The following is a 9,923-nucleotide window of genomic DNA, read 5'->3' as shown; positions in this document are numbered from 1 at the left end:
AGTGCCGGGTCCTGCACTTGGGTCACAACAACCCCATGCAACGCTACAGGCTTGGGAAGAGTGGCTGGAGAGCTGCCTGGCAGAGAAGGACCTGGGGGTGCTGGTTGCCAGCCAGCTGAACATGAGCCAGCAGTGTACCCAGGTGGCCAAGGCGGCCAACAGCATCCTGGCTTGTATCAGGAATAGTGTGGCCAGCAGGAGCAGGGAAGTGGTCGTGCCCCTGTACTCAGCCGCACCTTGAATCCTGTGTTGGGTTTTGGGCCCCTCACTACAAGAAGGACATTGAGGTGCTGGAGCGTGTCCAGAGAAGGGCAACGAAGCTGGTGAAGGGTCTGGAGAACAAGTCTTATGAGGAGTGGCTGAGGGAGCTGGGGTTGTTCAGTCTGGAGAAGAGGAGGCTGAGGGGAGACCTTATTGCTCTCTACAACTGCCTGAAAGGAGGTTGTAGCAAGGTGGGGGTTGGTCTCTTCTCCCAGGTCACTAGCAATAGGACAAGAGGAAATGGCCTCAGTTTGCATCAGGGGAGGTTTAGGTTGGATATTAGAAAAAATGTCTTTCCTGAAAGAGTGGTCAGGCATTGGAACAGGCCGTCCAGAGAGGTGGTGAAGTCACCACCCCTGGAGGTGTTCAAAAACATGTAGATGTGGCACTTTGGGACATGGTTTGGGAGGCACGGTGGTGTTGGGTTGATGGTTGGACTTGGTGATCTTAGAGGTCTTTTCCAACCTTAATGATTCTATGATTCTATAAATGTTCCATTTTATATCAAAACTCTAAAGATATGAGTTTGTCTTGGCATCTACTGCTGTCACAGGTATTTGCGATACCCTGTCAGGGAAACTTTGCAAATGACACTGAAAAAAGAGGACCTGACAAGCACCCAGTGAGACACTAGTGTCGCAGTCAGCCAGCTGTCTATCGCCTTTTCCTCTCTCGTTGATCTTGCATGCACCAGTGAGGAGGAACATAGGTTTGTTCTCAGTTATGGAGAACTAGAGATACTGCAAAATGAAACAATGGTGCTTCTCGGTTTCAGTGTTCTGAGGACTGGCCGCACTGCAGTTTGCCTCTGACTTTGGAAAGGGAGAAAAACAGCAAATCGAATGCCAGTGACATATCTAGTGACCAGGGGTGCTTCTGCTAGGTAACAAGTGATAGGATGAGAGGAGATGGCCTCAAGCTGTGCCAGGGGAGGTTTAGATTGGATATTAGGAAATATTACTTCACTGATTGGATTGGTCAGTGATTGGAACAGGCTGCCCAGGGAAGTGGCTGAGTCACCATCCCTGAGGGCGTTTAAAAGACATTCGGATGTGGCACTTAGGGACATGGTTTAGCGGTGACCTTGGCAGTGATAGGTTTACAGTTGGACTCGATGGTCTTTTCCAACCTATACGATTCTCTGTGTATTCTAGCTGGTTTCAGTGAAGAAGCGTGGGAAGAGCTAAGTATCTGCACATGAAGCATCAAACCCTGAGCAAGATGAAGTTAAATAATACAATATTTTTGAAAAGCATTGAATTTTATGGCAGCAGGTTTGGGGCACCTGGTTGGAAATGCAGGCACACCTAGGAATATAAGTTATTTCAGAAACATCAATGATAAGATTTTGTCATTGATAAATTAAGAAACAAGCCTAACTCACACACAGGTGGATGGCTTGCGCAAAGGAACCACTAGAATCAGGGCAGCTGATGTGGCGGTAAATGCCTGAGCATCGCGGTTGGGGGACAACGGCTCACGGGCCCAGCTCCCCGTTCTTTGCGCACCCGCCACCCAGCTGTATCGCCCAGCAACAGAAGGGACACAGCCAAATCAAATATTTTTGAAGTGCTTTCAGAAATGATCTTGTATAAGACTGACGTACTGCTAGGAAGTGGCTGCTGCTCGATGACCTAACTGGTGAAAAAAGTTAGCAACTCTGGCAGCTATTTAAAGATAAGCAGATCTGCGGTTACAAATGACATCCTCCTTCCAACAACAGTTACGCTGCACGTTCCGAATCAGCCCTGCAAAGTATCCTTTAAACAAGCTGTGTAAAATTGTCAGTTGCCCAGACTTAAATAGCTTATTTTGATGTTGGTTTGTATGGACCACACTTTATTTGCTTAAGGAGAACTCATAGTTCACCAATGGAGTATGTTGATAAAGCTTACCCTGTGTTTGGCGCTTCTTTTTGCCAGGCAGTGACGCAGTCTTTATTTATACCCATTTATTTAAGAAGTTCTATGTCTTCAAAACAATTCCTTGGACTCTTAATGTTTATGCAGCTTTGTACTCGTTACTGGTCACCTCTGTCAATAACAGTTCTCCACCTCTGATGATTACACTACCATCGTCTCCAGACTGCCATAAGCGTTACCGGTTTTATTAACTCCTAAAAGAGCCACGTGTCCGTTCTGGGTTACCAAAGCTGTGTGCTTCCTGCCTCCGCTCAGTCTGCTCTGTAGCTGATGCTCTCCGTAAGCACACACAGAGCTCAAGATAGCTGTCAGCCAGGCAGGTGCGTTGCTTTTCATTCTCCTAGTTGTGTTCAGGGAGCGCGAAGGTAGCAGAATCAAAAGCCGTCCAGTATTTTCCTTAGAAATGTCATTTTTAACATTTTGCTGTTTTTTTCAAAGTGTGCACACACACACACACACACCCCCAATTCTTATTTATATGCCGGTTTGTTTGAACCCTAACCCAGCCTCCCCAGAAGTGTTTTGGGGATGCTGACCACTATCAGATCGCCTGTTCTTCAGTCAGCCCAGACACAGCAATGGCTAATACAGTGTGAGCAGGGAGATAAGCACAGACATGCATAAAGCTCCTAGAGAAGCTGGTCCTGGAGGGAGGATTATCCTTCTCAGGCTTAATAAGACAGTACAGCCAAGGTCCATTCTCCCTCTGAAAACTTAGCTTTCAGGAATGTCACAGGTCAGACATTAAATGGGGATTAAGCAGCTAGGATTCATGCCTTTGCACCTCCTTTTGGAGGATGCTGTGTGCCTCCTGTAATGCTCAAGGGGCTGCAGTTCTAGCTTTGGGCTACGCCATATCAAATTTAGCTATATCTCAAGGATTCAATGCTGTTCCCAAGTCTTTTGAAGGGCAAGGAAGTAAAATGCCACCTCTCTTTCTCTACTTGTGTATCACAGCAGCGTTACTATCTGAGCTTGTCACACGGAGTAGAAATTCAAGAGCAAGAAGCTAGATATGAAAATTCCTTCTTACACTGCTGGTACAAATCGTGTCTCAGAAGCACCGAAGAAAGCTGAGGAGCGTGCTGCTAAGTCATTTCACATGAAGATTAATTTATGGTAACATGGGAAAAGGAAATAAAGCCTCAGCTTGAGCCTGAGGTAGGCAAGATACCACTGGCGTGTAACTTGAGATGCTGTTCTGCTCCCTGGAATGTGCTTGAAGCCAAGTACCACGCAGTCATGAGATGGTGGGTCTAATGTAAATTAAAATATTTGTAACACATTCAGTCACATAAACATACGAGAAGTTGAGACTAGTGAAATATTCTGCAGAGTAGCCATTGGACTTACCCAGTACTTAACCACTAACTGTTCTCAATTACCCATCATACAGCTAAGATTACAGGCCTGAAGATTCAGTCCCTGCATGCCTGAAGTATGTATTGTGTTGTGATATGGAGGTTTTCTAAAAAGGTAGCATGCCAAGACAGAAAAATATAGAGTGGATTTGCAATGTTTTCTAAATACTCTATCAATTATAGATCAAGAAAACCAGAGGTAGTCCTTTTTTTTTTTTTTTTTTTTCTCAGAAGGACTATGTCAAATACTGCAGCTTGCAGATACCTTGAAATTATGGCAGGCGAATTTAGAGACAAGTGAGATACTAAAAATAAATAAGTGAGAGCAATGGAGAAACGTAGCTTTTACTGATATAAAATCCAGTTTAAAAAAATATCAATCTGCTTCTAATCAGTAGGTAATATTCAGAAGGATCACAGTATAATGCTGGTTTTGGCTGTATAATCTACAGGGGGATTATGTGAAGGGACTCTGAATTATTTTTATCTTCTGCAGTTTTCCACAGCTGTTCACCTCGGTATGTACTCTCTTTCGAACTCCTAAGAAGCTCTTTAGAGAATAGTTTCGGGTTGCAACTAATGTGAAAGAACCACAGTGCTCTCTCTGCTGAGCTGAATTTCAAGTATGGAAAATAAGAACCTCCATTTTAACTCAACCCTAATTTCTCCTTCTAGAGGTGTGTAAAGTTGGTGGAGATTTTCAGGTACTTTGAAACAACCACTGAAGCACAGTGTATCAACACTGGTTTTAGGTATTAAATATGGCTAAACTATAGCCATAAAACATTCTTAGTAAGTACTGGTTTTAGTAAACACCATCTTGAACAAATACTATTTTATTTTATGCAGCTACATGATAAATTCAGAGCAGGTGGAACCTGAGATAGCTCTTTGTACCTAAAATATTTTAATATAAGTCCTATCAGTGACACATGACTTAATTATGAGTAATTTACTGTCAGTGGTGTGACTCATGAGGGACTGACATGACCCTAAATAGCTCCGGTGACCAAAGTGATGCAGGTGACTTGGCCTTCTTCCTCAATGGGCCATAAGAAATACTGTGACACAGAGCTCTTCACAGAGAGTCACGCTGGCTTATCAGCCATGTCAGCGGGCTATTTAAAATGCAGGATTCAGTCTGATGTAGTACTGGCAGTGGTTTAGCAGTAAACACAGAAGTGCTCAGAGCATGAGAGAAATGGATACACTTTAAACTCCTGATACTGCAGGTAGATTTCATTCACTCCAGTTCACCTTCAGTTTATCTCTACTCCACCCGCTATAGATGTTCCAGTGAAAGTCAAACAAATAGCAGGCAACGCAGTGAACCAGTACCCTCTTCCAGACCCTGCCGTGCCAGGAGAAAGTCTCACTTGCCCCAGGTACTCAGCAACTCCCTGTTGGAGGTCACAGCATAATTAGAGACACCAACAGAGCTGTCCTAATTAATGCTTATCAGCCTGTCATTCCAAATGTGCCACGCCAAATTATCATCCAAGTGATTTAGCAAATCCGGCTCATTTTGACGGACGCCGGTTAGACAGCACTTACAAAAGCCCACCACGACTACAGATGAGGCAGTAGCTCCCAACAGCTGAACACAAGGATAGATGACAGTTGACTGCCGTCTTCGGCCAACACTGCTGCTGTTTGTAAGGTAAACGGCTGCCAAAAGCATAAGCCTAGAACACAGGCTTTTGAACGCTTTTGAGGCATCAGTCATGCCTTCTTTTGTGTTTGCATTGCAACTGTTGCAGCCTGTAGACTGCTAGAAGAGATCAAATAATTGTAGCAAGTCAAATCTGGGCCAAACTACTTTCTAATTATGCTCGAGCAAGGGTGTGGGCCTTCAGCAAAGATGTGCCAGTATAAAACTGCAAAAAAACTACCTTATGCATCCAGGTTTTCCCACCATTGCTTGCAACTATATATTTAAATGCTACCAATTTCCATTTGATGTTCATGCATTTATCAGGCAATATACATATGTAATGTGTTAGATATGAAAATGCCATTATCCTCATTTCACAAAAAAAAGAAAGGGCTTTCAGACCTAAATACCCTTGAAAAATAGAGACCACAGAAGTTAAAACTCACTTTTTCACAAAAGCTGAAATTTCAACCCAAGTAGGAAAACCAGTTACCAGATTTTCAGAAAAGTTCACCTATGGAGGGGTTAATTTTAAAAATCTGGTCAAAATCTGGACATACCTAATGTAACATAAGTAGCTGGAGACAAAATGGGAAATGTGTTGGATAACAAATTATTGACACTCACATGAGCTAAAGCATATTCTAAATATATTGCAGGTACCCACAAAGTCAGAGAATGGTTTTGAAACAATGGAGTGCTTATACTAAGCTTACACTAAGCTGCAGAAAGTCATGGACATTCCTAACAAAGGATACGTGTGGTTAAGACACAGCTTTTCGGTCTGTAGGTTTCTATAGGATCGTGCAGAAGCAGTAAGGAAGCCCACTGCACATTGGCCTAAATTCCCAATGAGCGGGGGTTTGCGTCTACAATGGAAACGGTCTAGGAGACAGCACACCAAAGAAAACCAAACCAAACCCAGAAAACCAGTGAGCTAAACTTCAGCCTTCTGCCATACAAAATTTGGTAAACAGTGAGTCTCACTGAACTTTCATATGCAGCAGGCACACTTTCAAAACTGTGTTGCTCAAACTGTGCAGAAATGAGTGGTTCCTGCAACAAGGATCCCACTGATCTTCTTAAATGCATTAAAAACAAATACAGTCCAAAAATTTCTGATCGTTTGCCTGTTACAAAGGGTCTTCACTTTTTCAAAAGGGAGGGCAGAAGTATTACACATTTATTTGAAGACTAAAAAGCTTCTCAAGAAGCAGCATAGACACTAAGGTCTGAAAAGCAAATGGTCACAATTGGGTAACTAATTTAGCATGCCAAAGTTTTATCATGCTCAATCTGTACCCTGTCTGCTAGAACTGTTACGGCTCTATAATTAAAAATAGTAATGTTTTGTTCCAACATTCTTTTAAACAAAACTGCCTTAATAAAGTTGGTTTGTAAATTAGGTGCAGACTACGACTCCCACCCAGAAAGACAGAACCCTTTTATCCCAGGTCCAGTCACCCCCCACCCCCACATCCACCCATCCCCTGCCTATAGCATTTTGCCTATAAAATGCCTCCTGGAAGCCATATTTGTTGGGAGGAGAAGAGGAAATGGTTCCTCTGTAAACAACTTGGCACAAAATAAACTAGGCAAACTTTCCTGAAATGTAAGTGTATCTGTTCTAGCAGAAGTAGAACCAGCCTGCATTTTGAAACGAGCACACCACTTGCTTGCCTTGGGTAAAAGGACTATTTGCAGAGGTGAACCAAGAAGAGGCACGTCAGGTCAGTCCCTTCTCTGCATACCACCGCTGCAGCTGCCAGTGGCGGCTGCCTAAGCAAACTGGAAACAGGACACCTTGTTATTTTTCCTCTCCTTCATGAATATTTAGGTGTGAATCCCCCAGGAACTGCCCGAAGCGCATAGGTGTGACAGAACAGTGCTCACTGGTTCTTCTGAGTGTATCTAAGCGTTAAAGCAGGTGCTTATCAGGGGTGCAGCGCAAGATCACTGCAAACGTCTCCCCTAGTTAGTAAGCATTTATTGACTCTGGCATGAAATTTTTATTTACATTTTGCATCTTGAGAGAGGAGAGTCATGTATTTTGACATCTACGCAATGCTTCTCCTAGAAATTTCAACATTGTTTTGGAAACAGATTCACACGGATTCAGAGGATGTCAGTTGCATTTCTGAACTTGTTTTTAACAGAGGAGAGTCGCCTGTGGAGCAACTGTAGGGTGATACTCCAATAACCTCTTTCAGACATCTGAGCTGTGTACTACAGGATGGGTTTAGGCCCAGACTTAAAAAGTTGGGTGCTTTCACATCACACAGCCATCTTTAGGTGTTTGCACAGAGCTGGTAAGATCACACTGAGTGCTGGCCATGTTCTGATCCCGTACCTGTCTTGCTGGGCTCTTGCAGCACAGGTCACAGTCTTTCTTGCCTTCCCTCTCCATCAACTGCTGCAGCCAAGTTTTATCTGTCTGTTCTGATGTTTAGTGTCTAGACCAAACATCCCGTGCAATCTGTGTGGGCTAAAGAAATACTCCATAAACATAAAGGCAAGAATTAAAGTCCTAGTGAATGAGAGAGTTATTATGAGTTTGGTTACAATCACACTAAGACATATAGTCCAAACTAGCCAATTATTGCAGCTCATTCAACAATGATATAATTAAAACTACTATATACAAAATTAATATTACCTATGCCTTTCTCTAGTATCGTGCTCAACCTTCCACTGGGCTCAAGAGTCAATAACACCCGTCTTCTTTAGACAAAGCAAAGGTTGGTTATAGTAAGTTATCAGCATCCCAAGTTCTTTGCCATTCTAATAATTTTTTCTTCTTCCTCTTTGCCAGGAGGAGAATGAAGTTGTGCATTTCTTCCTCCTCACTTTAGGTCTGCTTGGGGTCATTTTTATATGTTTTTCTAACAGTCTATTAACTTGTTCTTTCTTTGTTGGCTCACTGTTCTGTGTTGTATCTCAGTTTACTCCGTGTTACAGGTTTTACCCATGTTGCAGATTGATCTTTGTTCTATTTGTTAACCCACAAAATCGTTTGACCCACCTTCTAAGCCTTCATTTCTTTAGTGACCTGGGGTTGACAGTTTGTGGTTTGTGTCTACAGTCCTGAGGCCTCTGTTATTGCCCGATGCTTGATTTTTCCAGACCTCCACCGTTATCTTGTACTTGTATTCTGGGAGGCCCAAAACATCCTGTTTTTTTCCCCCACAGCCTTCAAGCTGTGGTTTCCAGTTAATTTAACTAAAGTTTTATTAACACAGCCTAACCACCCCTAGCCAACATCTACTTGTTTTGGCAATATCACTGGTACATTATTAGAATTACTTTATAACTGGGCAGAACACCTCTCATTTCTTTGTTTATTCAAGCATGACCAAAAAGCACTGCATGAGGCTGGCAGGCGAAAGCCCTATTAGAGAATGCTAAAACGATTTGTTCTACACTCTCCACACATGACATATAGGAGCATAGGCTATGCATAAATCTGCCTAGATACAGATTGGACTAGGAAAGAATCTATTTTCTCTACCTATAATGATATATTTATCCTTCCATTTCTATATCTATATAACTATAGATGACTGTAGCTTTCAAGCAAAAGTAACTATGAGGGAGTTTCTGGATGTCATTCATAGCAAAACCAGCATAACGGAATGACAATGTAGGGGCTCCTGACCCACCGCTGGAAAACATTATTTTTGCGTGTTTGGTGTGAGTTTCAACAGTCCAGTATAAGAATTCCTGTCTGACTCCTAGGTCAACTTGCTTAACTAACCCTTGCTTCAGTGCTGTACCGCTGCTACACTAGTCTTTCCATATTACCCTCTTGAGAGGGGCAGGGAAAGGAGAAGGTCTAGAACTGTGAGTTTCCATTCATTTCTTTTCAGTTACCTAGAAAGGAGCTCTTGGTAACTTGACACAGGGCAGTGATGTTAAGCTTAAAGAGCTGCGAACTTCGGATAGTTTTGAAAAAACTATGGTTAAGTGGGAACAGCTGTTTTGCATGGAACAAACAGATCTGCTATTTTAACAAGAGAAAGTCATCTTCCTGTTTCAGAGAGGTGGCAAGCAGAACCAAGAATATTTGCCTTAAATTTTTTAAATTGTATTTTTCATTACTTTATTTCTGTAGTTTCTGTGACCCATTAATAAACATTGGATCCTTTTTAGGCGATTCAACCATTGTTCCACTGGAAAGTTGGCAACTCGGAGGGGACATACCAAGGGCAGATACTGGCAGTGAAGCTGAATTTTACTTGATACGCCGGGCATCATTTAAATGGGAACTGTTTTATCAGTCACTATATTATGGAGGCAAAATTCAGGAAAGGAATCTTCTTTTGCAAGGGAAAAGTTCTTGCAAATCGATCACTGATTTAAGAATATAGCCAAAGCTCAGAAAGAGGAATTTCCTGCAGCTGCGAAAAAAACCTGGCTACCAGGCAAAGAATCTAGCCTTGATCCCTACCAAGTCGGTGGCAAAACTCCTGCCAACTTTGATGACAGTATGACCATAACCATTAGGGGTTAAGCAGCAGTATATATATATATATTTAATACACGTGGAACATCCAATCTGGAATAATTATCATTCTTCTAATAATGGGTTCAAATTGCAGCAGTCCTGACTCAACCTCTCATCTGTCAAAAACAGATAAATAGAGAATTACAGATTTCATTGCATCTGGCTGTTTCTTATGAAACCAAAGTCCTGCCCACTCGGCTTGGGCATAAGCGATCCCACAA

The sequence above is a fragment of the Phalacrocorax carbo genome, chromosome 2 (genome assembly GCF_963921805.1).
Source record: "Phalacrocorax carbo chromosome 2, bPhaCar2.1, whole genome shotgun sequence".
Taxonomy (NCBI): domain Eukaryota; kingdom Metazoa; phylum Chordata; class Aves; order Suliformes; family Phalacrocoracidae; genus Phalacrocorax; species Phalacrocorax carbo.
The sequence above is the reverse complement of the archived record's forward strand: the minus strand, read 5'-3'. Positions refer to the sequence as shown.